The sequence below is a fragment of the Corvus kubaryi genome, unplaced genomic scaffold, assembly GCF_017639235.1.
Source record: "Corvus kubaryi isolate FWS band 111438036 unplaced genomic scaffold, C.kubaryi_AGA036_p1.0 132, whole genome shotgun sequence".
Lineage (NCBI taxonomy): Eukaryota > Metazoa > Chordata > Aves > Passeriformes > Corvidae > Corvus > Corvus kubaryi.
The window spans coordinates 307699-321947 of record NW_024580666.1 but is presented as its reverse complement, the minus strand read 5'-3'; positions in this window follow the sequence as shown (position 1 = coordinate 321947).

Here is a 14249-nt window from a genome sequence, read left to right as displayed (position 1 = left end):
TTTTCAACACAATTAAAATTCTCAAACAATTTAAAAAAATTTTAACCCTAACCAAAATATATAATTAAAATTTTTTGGGTGCTTTAAAAAAAAAAAAAAAAAAAAAAAAAAAAAAAAAAGCCAAAATATGAAAGCTACTAACATCCAAAGATCAAGACAGATTGAGATCCTTGCAGTATTAGGTAATAGGGATATAGTAATGGTGCACATCAAAGAGAAGCAATATGAAGGGATTTTAAACAAAGATAAACTTACTTGCCCTTTGTCATGAGACAAGAATAATGGGACAGTAGATGAAACTGAAAGGAAATAAATTCAAACTGATAAAAGGGAGGATTTTTTTATACAATGCATAATTAATCAGTCAAACCCACTGCCATAAGATTTCACTGAGACATAGAGTTCAGAAAGAAAAACAGGCATTTATATGGATAATGAGAACAGCTTCAGATAAGATGGAGAAAAAAAAGAATATAAAGGCTACTGCTTTGTGGCATAAATCAAGCACTAGCTTAATGTAGAAGGCATTAAGAAGACATGGCATATGAAAGGTATGACCCACACAGAGATTATTAGTATCCTTTATGAGACTGAACCATTGTCCTAAGCATGAAGGCAGTTACTCTTATACTTTTGATGTATTTTATTTATCAAATCTTCTAGGTTCATAACCTCCAGATCTACAAAACAGGGACTGTAAGACACTCAGCAGATGTTAACAAGCAGAAAATATTTGGACATAGAGTAAGGAAGAACTTGACAGCAAGAGGAACAGGGAAAGCCCAGACTTGATTGGCTTCATTCTTTCTGCAGTAGCAAGAGACTGCAAAAGACTGTGAATTTTAGCACAGCTGAAGTTTAGCTACTCCAGCCGTCTGTTTCTGCCTCAGTGGATTCTGCTTCCATCAGCATCAATGGGATTGGAATAAGGCTTTAGGGCAAGCATTTAGCATAGACTTAAAATCTACAGTTTTATTTAAGCAACTTCTCTGGGAGTATTGACTAGTAAATCTTTGAAAAAGCATTTTTTAAATGTCAGCTTTTCTTATATCATGTGGTGGTACTTCCCTGTTTAAAAAATGATTATTCTAGTTCTGACTTGCAGGATGATGAATCACTGGGTGACACACCAGTGTGCTTTTAACGCTGTTGTGTTTGCATCAGGGGATGGTTGACTTGACCTCCAGAAGAGAAATCCAGGCCAGAACTTTTACTCAGGAATAGATTTGAGGTTCAGTACTTCTAAGGGTTTCATTATTTCTCATTTTTCTATTCAGGACTCCAGTTGTCGCCTAAAATGGAGGATATTATACTTGTGGGTTAAGGTTATATTTAAGAACTTAACTTCTTCAAGGACCAGACATGCAATATAGGGAACCTGTGAAGAGGGTTTGAGAAGATCCTAGAAACATGCTTGCAATAGCAGTAGGCAAGCAGGCAAACAGCTAAGTGGGTTCAACCAGGAATGTCCAGCTTATGTTGGCAATATATTGGGGTTGCAGGAGGCTGGTGCTAGAGCTGTAGCTATATGAAAAAGGAAGAATAATGTGCTGCATGGTGAAAAGGAAGGAAAGCAATATCTGGAGGGAGAAGAAGTACCAGCAGAACATCTGGAGCACTAACTAAGAGCAGAAAGAGGTGCCTATGTAAATATTGGAAGCAACTGAATTACGATGCTCCCAGTGTTTGCTAACTCTTTTCTATCTTTAGACAAAAAAGAAGCCAGAGAAAACAGCAATCTTTTGAGCTCTCAGCCCCATTTTGCAAACCACATACGTGGAAAGTGAGCCATCCAAAATTTCAACCTGCTATGATTCATTCCTCTCTAATTTTGATTTATGATGATGTATCACAGTGTGCTTCATGATACGCAGTGTGAGAATAAGATGCCTAATCTAGAACACTTAGGTGGGTGGGTTGGAGAAATATTTTTTTAAGTAAGTTATATTCAAAATAGTCTTAAGAAAGTAAGACATTTCAATCCATTATTAAAAACTTGTTTTCCTAGGGGTCAAAACATATAAAAATAGGTATACAAACACAAAACATAGCCACCCAGTATCAAGGCTTTAAGCTCCAGTTTGGCAAACTATCAGTAAATTACGCTGGATTTCAAAAATTTTAGTCGTGGAGAAGTCCATGTGTATACTTTAATGGTTTACTTGTATACTTTAAATTATACATTATGATGATTCAGCAGCAGAATGTTTCTGCTCCCTGAGCTGACATTAATAACCATGTTTTGGATCATTGGCTTACCCACCAACCACAAATGTTTGTATCTCTTTCACGGGAGAAGTGAGGAGCTCTAAGTGTATCTGTAGCTATCTCAAATCCCAGAATAAGAAGGGAGATAGAGTTTTGACCCCTCATCCTAGTTTCTCTTTCTAATACCACCTTTCCTTCTAATTCAAGCCTAGCTGGATTGCACATCACTGAGTTCACAACAAAAGAGGAATACTATGCTTTATACAGAAAGAATGTTCTTTCAGGTGCTATCTCCTTTCAGAGATGTGTGCTTCTTCTACTGACTACTCTTTGACCAGCTAAAAAAATGGAGTCATCAAGTAGCAATTTTTCTTCACTTGGGTAAACTTCCTCAGTCTTGGGTTTATTTAACTGTGCACAGTATTCTTATATAATACTATACATTGCATTTAGAACACCTTGCAGGGTGGGAGGGCTGAGTTTCTTCTTCTGTTGTTTCAAAAGTAAACAGGTTTTTTGGTATTTTCTGTGTTGTCTTGTATTGGAAACCATTCTTGCATTAATAAATTTAAAATAACTCTCTGTGTATGTATACCTTTGGGTAAATGTCTATGTGCATAGAAGCCTGCAATATGTATATGTAGAATTACTTCTGTGAACAGATACCTGTTTGATCAACCATGTTTCCCTTATTTTTCTTTTTATCTCTCTGAGCCATCAGTGACACATCAGGATATGACTAACAAGCTCCACACAGAGAAGCAGTATTTTATCTGTAGACTTATTTATCAAAGAAGTCTGTTCCTTGCAAACTGGTCACCGCAATCATAAAACAGTATTAGGCAGCATATATGATTAAACTGTTTTTGTTGGCAGAATATATTTATCTGACTTTCTTTTTCCTGAGGGATTTGCGAGCAGCTCTTTTTTTTAACTTTAGTCAAAATGTAATCACTCTCTGTTTCTATCCAAATGTGTATGTATTGTTCTTAGAGTATTTTTCACTGATAAAGAGCTTCTCAGGGTTTTTTTCAGTGCTTATCTTACGATATGAAGAACCTGTTACTGTTCTATACTGAATAGTGGAGATAATACCCAATTTCCAAACTTTCAAGTGGAGCTTTGTCTTTTACTTAGTGAGTAGAATAAGATATACATGACAATTGGCATTTCACATACTTTTATCTACAATTTTTTCACCCAGTCACAAAGTAATACTTCTGGAGAGATGTGAGGAAGGAAGGAAGAAGACTGAAATTAAAACCAACCAAACAAAACACCCCCACAAAAGTAAAATCTTTTCTTATTGCCTTTCCTACAGCTTCCAATAGTTATGAATGAGTAACTTATACTGAAATCAGAGACTTCCATTTCAGAGAAAGCAGCATAACCAACATTCTTCTGTGTTCTTTCTAAGGCATCAGTGATCTTAAAAATAAAAAAAAGTTCACTATCTGACAGTTGAAGTACTAAAGGCTGGAATTTAGCAGTGTCAGATGCAGTCCTTCTGGGAAGGAGGGAGAAAAACATGTGTCTGCATTCTTTCATAGCTTCATGGGTTCATGCTAGGTATGACTAGTTGGCGTAGGAATTTCTACTGCCTTGACACCCCATAAGAATAACTGACATCAAATAGTCTCTCACTGAAGTATGGCGATGTAGAGAAGTATTCATGAGGTATTGCAGCTTGTTTGCCACCTGAGTGCACAGTCTGACCCACAGTGATTATTCTTAAAGCCTGTGAAAGCAAAGCCTGTTATTCTGAGAGCATGGGACCAAGAGGACAATGTATCAGCAAAGACCTTGGCACCCTTGCTGAGGATAAGAAAGTGACTTGGGGCACAGATAATGACAATAAAGACCTTTAGACTTGTGCCTGTTCCAAGTTCTGCTGGTTGGTGACAGAATTTAGCAATCTGTTCAGTGTCCTATGTGAAATTTTAGCATTTTGTTTCCACCCAGTTTTTAAACAGGCACAAAAAATTACTACCCTGTGTCCTGGTTGGTGATCACAGCAGGGAGGCTGAATCACAGAATCACAAAATGGCTGGGGTTGGAAGGCACCTCTGGACGTTATTTGGTCCAACCCCCCTGCTCAGGCAGGATCACCTGGAACCAGTTGCCCAGGAATGTGTCCAAACAGCTTTTAAATATCTCCAAGTATGGAGATTCCACAACCTTTATGGGCAACCTGTTCTAATGCTTGGTAACCCTACAGTAAAAAAAGTGTTGATATTCAGATGGACCCTCCCGCGTTTCAGTTTCTGCCCACTGCCTCTGGTCCTGTCACCAGGTGCCACTGAAAACATCCTGTCTCTGTCCTCTTTGCACCCTCCCTTTGGGTATTTGTAGACACTGACTGTAGACATTTGTAGCCTCTGAGCCTTCTGTTCTCCAAGCTGAACAATCCTAACTCTCTCAGCTTTTCCTCACAGTTAAAATGTTTCAGTCCCTTAATCTTCTTTGTAGCTTTCCATTGGATTCGTTCAGGTATGTCCATGCCTCTCTTGTTCCGAGAAGGCCAGAACTGGACACAGTACTCCAGGTGTGGCCTCACCCATGCTGAGCAAAGAAGGTTCCTCCCTCCTTTGACTTTCTAACACTTCTCCTAAGGCAGCCCAGGAGGGCAGGATACATGACCATGAAGATTTGTTCTGGCTTCTCACTCACAACCCTGATTTTTCTGAGCAAGGATGCTGGCAGTCCTGCATGCTGAAGCCTGGACTGCCGCTGTCTGTTAGTTGAACAGCCATTCTGCTGGTAAACGCAGAAAGTCAGTCTTTAGGCTTGACAGTCTGCTGACGAGATCTGCTCAAATCTAGACTTTTTTCTTCCTTCTCAATAGAGAGCAGAACCTTGGCAATGACCATTCACACAAACCCTGTCTTGATATCCTCGCCCCCACTGGGTTTGCACACAGGAAATAGCAGGAATGCTGCCAAAATTAATCTGGCACAGCAGATAAAAACAGCTGCTATTGTCCAAATAGTATTAGAGTAATTTTCATTCCTTCTATAATGTCCCATAGTCTAAGGCACTTATGTATTTAAACCCAGAAGGTTTTACCACAGAAAAAACCCCAGCCAGATGTAGAAAAATTTTAAAGGAATTTTTCTGTGTTTCCGTTTTTTATGTTTCAGAAGATATTTGATTAATTAGACTGAATGTGTTGTTTGGACATATCTAATCTGTAAAGATTATGAAATCAGAAGTATTTTTAACTGTAATAATAGCTATTCTGCTAGCACTGGCACTTATGCCATTTGGTTTCCTGCTATAATCTCTTGATTTAAATTTTATGTATTTTATTTATCGGTGTATCTTTCATGTTTATACACAAAGCTTGCTGACTCAGCTAACACACCACCCAAAATGATGTAGTTCTGCACAAAATTATTTCAACCTGGTCGGTAGCTCACATCTTAGTACAGAAACCATGCGTGATGAATTCTTTTCTCCCAGCATAGTCCCTGGTAAACTAAACATCATAAAAATGTTGCTGATTGCAATAAACTGGCTATATCTTCTAGTGAATCTTAAGCTTTCATCCAGTCTCACATCAAGTGGGTATGGATCAGATTTTATAAAGGGTGCATGACCTAATGCTTAACAAAGGCAAAAAAACCCCAAAACCCATTGCTCATTTTACTGGCTATTCAACACAGTATATAGCATAAACCTACTGTCCTAGTTTCAGCTGGAATAAAGTTCCTCTTCTTAGTAACTGGTACACTGCTGTGTTTTGGAATCCTTATCAAAATAATGATAACCTGTTGATGTTTTGGTTGTTGCCCAGTAGTGCTTATTCTCCACATGAAGAACGTTCAGTGCTCATGCTCTGCCAGCCAGCAGGTTCACAAAAAAGCTAGGAGGGAGCACCACCAGAACGACAGACCTGAACTGGCCAAAGGGGTATTCCATGGAATGTCGTGGTCAGTATATAAACCAGAGGGAGCTGGCTGGGAGGGGCCAGTCTGGCCATCACTGGTCAGCAGGTGGTGAGCAATTGTATTTGGCATCATTTGTGTTCCTTGGATTTTATCACTCTCTCCCTTTCCCTTTTTTTCAAACAATAGCATCATTAATAATAATTTTTTTTTCAATAATTAAACTGTTCTTATCTCAACCCAGAAGGATTATTTTCTTTTCTCTGATTCTTCCCTCCATCCCATCATGGGACAGTGCAGTGAGTGAGCAGATGCATGGTACTTAGTTGCAATCTGGGATTAAACACCTACTTTTCTGAGAAATTCCTATTTGCCAGGGGTGTGTGATCCCCAGGGTCTGAGAAAACAGAAATTACATCTTTTTTCCAAATCTCTTTTTCTCCTTTAGAAAGGAATGAATGGTATTTTAAGTTTTGGACTTGATGACCCTTGTGGGTCCCTTCCAATTCAGCATATTCTGTGATTCTCTGATCTTGCCTATGTGATGGAAAACCAAAGCAAAAAACCACCTAGACTCAGTAAATTTTGTAAACAACTGTATTAGGCAAAACAATCAATGACAAATATATTTTAACATGGAACATCCATTTACCCACTTTCACCATGGTGTCATTGAACATCAAGCTGTTGCTTTACTCACTGCTCAGCATCACTCAAACATTTTCTGCTATGAGTATGTAATCTAGCATTAAAAAAATTGTGATCAAGATTTATAGATTATGTACCTAAAACTCAGCACAAGCATTTTAAATAATCAATTGGTATTTAATTAACACACAATTGCTGCCCTAATACTGAATCAAATCCTCTTAAAGCGTGTCCGTAATTCCCACTAGAATGGTAATGTCCTGAGAGTGGGAGAAATACCCTGCGATCATTAGAAGAGTATTGCAAATTACAGAGTTTTTGTCAGGAGATTAAGCACTTCCAGAATCTATTACACATGGAAGAAAAAGCACTTTAGAACAGAAATGAATTATGGCACCTCCTTCCAATCCTTTAAAATATATTTTAGTGTTATATGTTGGTTTGAATAAACAGATTATCTCACAATTCTTTCCAACTAATGTACCTAAGACTTCTGCATTGTATTTCTTATCAAATATGGCACAGGAAACTGCATAGCAAAAATGATGTAAACTCAATTTTTGTCAAGTTTGTTGCAGCTCATCTCCTATGGAGACAGGCTGCGAGAGTTGGGGTTATTCAGCCTGGAGAAGGCAGCAGGGTAACCTTACAGAGACCTCCTAGTACCTGAAGGGGACTTACAAGAAGGCCAAAGAGAGGGACTTTTTACAAGGGCATGTATTGATATGATAAGGGGGAATGACTTCAAACTGAAAGAGGGTTAGATCAGATATTAAGAATAAATTCTTTATTATGAGGTTGGTAAGACACTGGAACAGGTTGTCCAGAGAAGTCCTGGATACCACATCCCTGGAAGTGTTCAATGCCAGGTTGGATGGGTTTTTGAGCAACCTTGTCTAGTGGAAGATGCCCTACCCATAGGTAGGTGGGTTGGAACCAGATGATCTTTAAGGTGCCTTCCAACCCAAACCATTCTATGATTCTATGTAAATGTAGAAAAAATATTAGCTGCCATGGCCAAAAAACCCCCAACATTTTCAGGAGATATTTCCTTCAATTTTTCAAAGAGAAATGGTTGGAAGAGTCCTAATAAACATCAATTCAGGGAACACCCCCTGTTTTTCTTTTGAAAGAAGTCAAACACTATCTTATAATTGGTTATTTAGTGAATGAAAGAAAGAATTATGATATACATAGACTAATTTTACCCAAATTGTTATGCCACAGTCAGAATGTACAAAAAAGGACAGATTTAAGATGAGAAGAACAGTTGTCCTGAACTATTCTGTTGTGCTGAAGAAAGGATTAATTGTAAGTCCAGCAGATCTCTTGACTAAGGGAAATGTCTGTATTCATCTCAATACATGGTGGCACTTTTTGTGATGACACCCAGCTTCTTCCAAGCTGTGGTTTCCGCACTGGGAATGTGATCCTTTGTATTTAGTTGGCTTTTCACTAACTCTTTTTTTTTTTTTACCCCACAAGGAACTTCTGATTTTTCAATTCCTTTATAAACCTAGCACTTATGATCTCCTGAGGCAAAGATTTCTATGATCTAATTACTCACAATGTGCAAGAGTACTTCCATTTGTTTAGTCTCACTGCCCAATCATTGTACAGGATTAACTTCTAGTTTTCCTGTTGTATTATGTTGGTCATACTTTTGTCTACTTTTGTCATCTGCAAATTTAAATGCATGATTTCGGTGGGGGACTGAATAACAGTTCTAAAAACTGATCTGCTCCAAAGCAAAAGATTTTGTACTAGCAAGGAGTATTGCATTTCAAAAGAGTAGAGTGTACATAGGCTAAATATTTGCAGGACTTCATGAAGTCAGTGGAATTCCAAGTTGCTGCTGCTGTTCCACAAGTCTCATACAGAAAAAAACCTCTTTTGTTACAGATTCCTATGATTTTGTGCTTCCAAATTTATCAGAAAAAACAGAAAAAAAATCTAGGTAAGTATCAGATTCAAAGGCATAATTCTGCCATACTTAAATCAAATGTTTCTACTACCAGATTTGGGATTCTTTTTAATGTGTTTTGTTTTGATTTCTTTCTGGGTTTTTTTTGTAAAAAATGTTATATAAATACATCTGTACCAGTACTTGTGCAGTAGTTCTGTGCCCTTCCAGCTGACAGATGAATATTCTGTTTATTGAACTACTGTGATTTTCACATATATTGCTTCTCAAACATATACCTGTGTGGAGATATATCTGTATCCATATTCATATGTATACATTTCTGTATAAACACATGTAACCCCTTCCCTTGTACTGATAAAAGTTGTTTTAAGGTCCATTAGTAAAAACCTGTCTGTAAGTAAAAAGCACCAAGGAGGATTATTCTATGGAATTTTTAATCTGAAGTCCTGCCTATGTATACCCACCAGAAAATTTCTTATTTTTCAATCTCATCTCCTACAGAAATAACATAGGGTGATGACCACATCTAAATAGTTGGAGCTCCTTGTGACCATCTAAATATTTGGGGCTCCTTAATTCTGACTATATTTTGCAGAAGAAGGTGCCTGACAGCTTCTTAGGTTTTCTAGAATTTTGTAAAAACGGATGTGGCCAAACAAAGGAGGAAAATCCTAATGATTTTCTAACAGAAGATGCAGACAAAAGTTGGGCATTATCAGACATGGGACAACGAATCTGGGAGAGAGGATACATGCCCAAACTACAGGAAAGGTTCAGCTGGAGCTTATTCTATCTTAGACTCCAAAGCTGCTCAAATACATATGAATCTATTGAAAAATCATGCTCCTCGTTGCACTGAGACAGATAGTATTGCCATGAAGGACTATTAAAAAAAATAAATATAATATATATGCTTTATATGTACACATATATATGCACAGACAAATAAGCACACATTCATGTGTATGCACAGAGGGAAACTTTGAGGCTTTATTATGTGTTCATTTCATATTGCCATTAATTTTATGAGAATTTGAAGCTCTTCAGTGAATCATTCTATTCTACATAATGATGGAATATTTTCATATTGGAAACTGTTAATATGAAGGTTAACACATTAAAGAAGAAAACCATAATAGTAACATTAATAAAAGTAATATTTATTTTTTAAGAGGACAGCTGGCTACATAGAAGCCCAGATTTGATTAATGTCTTTAACTTATTAGTCTCCTCAGCTTTATATTTTTTTCTTTAATACATTTATGTTAGTTAAGTGCATCAGCTGTATTATAAGTTCATTCCATCACTCAGCTCTTTCTCTATCTAATAATTGATTTCTGAGTTCTCTTTCTATTTATCTATATTTTCTTTGTCATTTAAACTCCATTCTACTTGACCTGAAAGCTCAACGAGATAATCAGTCTTGGAAGGGCATGTTAGATAATACGAATTTTGGACAGATATATGGCTCATTAGGTAAAAATCTGTCTGGATTGCTAAACCCAAACTATGGTGGTGAATGGAGTTACATCCAGCTGGCAACTGGTAAAATGTGGTGTTCCCCAGGGTTCACTACTGGAGCCAGTTTGGTTAATACTTTTGTCAATGACCCAGATGAGGGGATCAAGTGCACCTTCAGTCAATTTGTAGGTGACAACAGGTTGGGCAGCAGTGTTGATGTGCTGGAGGGCTGGAAGGCTCTGCAGAGGGATCTGGACAGGCTGGATCAATGGACTGAGGCCAATGACACAAGGGTCATCAGAGCCAAATGCCACATCCTGCACCTGAGTCACAACACCCCCAGGCAGTGCCACAGGCTGGGGGAAGAGTGGGTGGAAAGCTGCTCCATGAGAAAGGACCTGGGTTGTCAAACTTTGGAACAGGTTGCCCAGGGAGGTGGTTGAATCACCATCCCTGAAGGTATTTAAAAGACATGTAGATGTGGCACTTGGTGACATGGTTTAGTGGTGGACTTAATAATGCTGGGTTGGTGGTTGGACTTGATGATCTCAGACATCCTTTCCAGCCTAAATGATTCTATGATACCTCTGTAGAGTTTTGTGCTGAATTTGAGGCCTGAACAATTTACAAAAGTGATTTTTATGATGTTATGAAATATCCATGTATTCTCTAACTGGTTTTATTTTAACATAGGCACCTCTATACTACTTCATATTTTTTCTACTGTGCTATCTGACTTTCTTCAAGTAGGTTTTAAGCAATGACTTTTAGCTGGAACAGCTACTATTTCATTCATCCTCTCTTGGGTGTGCATGCTTTATTTTTTTATATGTATCATGTATTCTACATCTTGACTCTTAAAGGATAGGTCATAAAGGGCATTGTGAATGCAGAGGATCTGGCTCAGATCTTCTAAGGATTCTTCCTACAGTCTTGAATAAGCCCAGAAAAAAAACCCCAAATTTTTCTTCTTACCTTGAAGTACAGATTGCTTTAATAGAATGTTGATTTGGTTTTGAGTACTACTTCCTGTACCCACCTCTTGTTATTCATTTTTTAAATGAAGTAATCCTAGAGTTTTATCTTTCTGGAAATCTTAAACCAATATTTCATGGAATGGGTACTTAGATATACTTGATAGCATCCTATGTTGCTTTAGCAGGATATAGATTTATTTAGCTTTCTGCAGGATAATGTCATCTGTTTCAGAAGCAGCAGTTGCATGTGTATTTAAAATGTCATTATTGTTGTCTCTAAGTCGAAAACTAGGCCACCTATTTTTTAATGACAATGAACTCAGCAACAGCACACTCTGTGAATAAGCATTGTGCTATTTTTGTTCAATTTATAAGATGGAAGTCAAGCAAAATGAGGCATTCAATGCTCAGATAATGAGAGAAACCACATGAAGGTTTTACTTTTTTTCTTTTCTTGTTGAATTCCGTTGAACTAGATAAAACCTTTAGCCTCTAGAAAGTAAGAGAACTAATTAAGCTAAACCCAAAATTCTATGTTAGTGCAATAGACTAAAAAAATAAATACTTCTACCTTGGCAAAATAACAATGTTTGCATTTTTGTTGTCATTTACAAATAATAGTGATTTTCTCTAGATATGGTTTAAATGATCCAGTCTTTTCCTTCAATTAAAAGTTATCTTTTGATCAGTTGTCAAAGAATAACCGAATTACTAGGTCTAAAATTTATATTTTGCTCTGGTTTTTTACTGGGTTTATAACACTGAATCACATAATTTCTGACAAATGTCACCGTCTTACAATTTGACCTAGATTTTGGCTCTTTTCCAGCACACATGGTCTAGTTTAGGTGTCATATTAGAGAAAATCAGGTTCTGCACAGAGTATCCAGCCAAGTACACTACCTTATTCCCAACTGCTAAATGTTGACACTTTCTTATATGTATATCAGGTTACTGTTTAAAACAATGTCCTTGGGAATTATCAGCAAACTTTACTTTCTGTTATACACTAATATTATACATGGGAGCCAATTATTGAAAGTGTTATGAACAGATGGTGCACTAAAGAAAGTAGTATTCAATAATGAAACATAATGGGCAGTAGACTACATAAAAATGTTAAAAATCTTCCGCCTTTTTGACACTTGAGGAATAAGATTTAGTTGTTATTATTTAATCTATGTTTGCATGGAAAACCACTGCTTTTCATTAAAATGCCTTCATTTTGGAACCTGTCTGTAACAGATCATTATTTTCCTGGCTTTAGAGGACAGTTATAGATGTCCACATGTATATGCAGGTGTTCATGATGAGCCCTTCCTGTTCTCTTCATCTGCAGTTCTTTTAGCCAAGAGTTTATGATAAAAGAGTCAAAAAACTTCTACCAGAAAATTAGTTTCACTCCTAGGATGGTTTTGGTTTTTTTTTTCATTTTAAAATTACAAGTAAAATTAGCTGAGCTGGTCTTCACAGCTCTAAGTGGGCTAATTATCCCATTGAATTTTAATCCCTCTGAACGAAAATATTCAAAGAAAAAAAAAAAAGTCAAACCTAGCTGACAGAGAATATACCCACTCTTGAACTCTGATTAATATATGTGCATTTTAGAAGACATCATTCAGTAGTTTAACATCTCTGGATGATAGGTGAATATTACCTGAGAGTTACCTGTCATTCAGACCACCCATATCAGATACTTAGTGTGAAAAACATCTCTTTCTTCATGTTTTCCTTTAAGATCCATGTGACTTCCCACACTGCACTATTAGGAAGCTACAGATTCTTATAATGTGGTATTTCTATTTCATTAACAGAAAATAAGGAATAAAGTCTTTAAATCATTAGCATTCACAATGCCTTTGAGTCCCTGTTTAGGTACCTTTTGTATTTTCCAAAGGGCTAACTTTGAACCGATAACTTCGAAAGAGCTCAGAGGGAAGGAACAGACTTCCCCGAAGAACTGGAAAAGCTATTCTCAAATATCTATCTCATAGATTATAAAATGACTTTAAAGGACTGTTTGAATAAAATTAAGTATTTCCATTTTTTGATCAAAAATGTAGGATAGGAGAGAAATTATTAAAAACTATGATGGAAATTGAAGGAATGCCAACATCTCTTACAGACTGACGTTTTTGAGTCAGTTTTAGAATGGGAGTGGTATGAATAACCAGTTGATTTTACCGAAATCTAGTCAGCCGTGCAGAATTGCTAAAAATGCTTCAGACGTCTCCTTCCATCCAGCAAATACAAGGCTGCTGTGCTATAGCTGATTGTTAGGATTCAAGTTAAAATCTTATATACAGAAAGCCTCTCTTAAACTGATGAACCTCTTAAACACATTTTGTTGTCTTTTATAGTATAGTTACATATCTAATATAGTATCAGTCCCCTCAGAATGAATACATTTGATTTAAGATTATTTTAGTGTCTTCATAACCATAAAATGCTAATCCCTACACCAGGACTTAGTTTTTCATCTCTCATTGAGTAACACAGGGCTTTGAGAAACTGCTGCTATTCTTAGGTATAGAAGCCACGTACCGGTTATTAATTATGGTTAAGCCTCAGAAATTGCAATTTTCAATGAGAATCTTACTCATTAGATGTTTTACTGAGCATCTCATTAAATAATTTGAACTAAATACTTGAGAATATTGTGAAATGTTAACACCTGAAACCTCTGGCTGGACTTGCCCTATAATTTCCTTTCACTTTTCTGCTTTTCCCCCTGTTGTGCTACAACGAGGTAAAAACCAGCTCTAACTGACCATCTCCCATCCTCCAGCCAACGTTTTGGCAGGTGCAGGCTGCCTGCAGGTGGTCTCTCTGGAGTCTATCAAGAAAGATGCTTAGCTTCTGGCATCTGTCATGGAGCAGAGCATGCTTTCCAAAGGAATCACTCAACTGATGTGGACCCTGCTCTTCACAGAACAACAAAGCCAATCTCCCAAGTGGCTTGTGGAGTACTTGATGATACATAATCAGGACCTCCAACTGTTACATAATTTTTTTCCAAGGCAGGATGAGAGCTGTAAATAAGAAAACTGGGGAAACAAAAGAATTTTTTCCTTAAAAATCTCAGTGTTGTTGGTTGAAAGGTTTTGTTTGGTTTTGGTTTTCAACTGAAACCTTTCTCTA